Below are 695 nucleotides of genomic sequence, written 5' to 3' on the forward strand. Positions count from 1 at the left end.
AGCAGCAGCTGCCTGTGCTGCGTCTCCCCGACAGCAGCCCCGAATACAACCAGCTTGAGGTGTCTGTACAGCCCATCGGCCCCCAAGCCGCCAGAGTAGAGGTTTGGGGCTTGCATGCATCCCCCTACCCCGCCCTTATGCTCTGGCTCTCATACACCGTAAACCCTAAACCCTAAACCCTAAACCCTAAACCCTAAACCCTAATTTTTTTTTTTGTTTTTTTTTTTTTTTCTTGGATTGGTTTTTATTGGGTTGAGATTGCTGCTTGTCGCGGTGGTTTTTTTTTTCTTTTGCTGCTGTTTTCATTCTGCTTTTTTCCTCCTCCTGCTGCTGCTGCTGCTGCTGCTGCTGCTGCTGCTGCTGCTGCTGCTGCTGCTGCTGCTGGTGCTGGTGCTGGTGTGTATATACAGCCATACGATCCCCCTAGCAGGGAGAGGCCGTATACAGTGGAGGTGCCGGTGGAGCTGCTGCAGACGCGAAGGAGACAGCTGCTGCTTGGTGCTGCTCTTTCTGCTGCTGCTGTCTTTCCTTCTTTTGCTGCTGCTGCTGGCCACCTCACCGTGCAGCTGCCCTCAGATGGAAACAAAAATAATACAAAAACCTTTATACTCGAAAGGAATGGACCCGTATGCTGCTGCTGCTGCTGCTGCTGCTGCTGCTGCTGCTGCTGCTGCTGCTGCTGCTGCTGCTGCTGC

At 53.2% G+C, this 695-nt stretch overlaps 1 protein-coding gene across 1 annotated transcript in view; it reads left to right on the top strand.

Annotated features, from left to right (window-relative positions):
* The window catches only part of EMH_0016330 (uncharacterized protein), a gene marked incomplete at both ends in the record, with an annotated part of 4,760 nt that overhangs the window by 1,244 nt on the left and 2,821 nt on the right, over nt 1-695 (top strand). The gene's annotated exons all lie outside the window — the stretch shown is intronic.

Source organism: Eimeria mitis, genomic scaffold (genome assembly GCF_000499745.2).
Source record: "Eimeria mitis Houghton genomic scaffold, Emh_scaff563, whole genome shotgun sequence".
NCBI classification, from domain to species: domain Eukaryota; phylum Apicomplexa; class Conoidasida; order Eucoccidiorida; family Eimeriidae; genus Eimeria; species Eimeria mitis.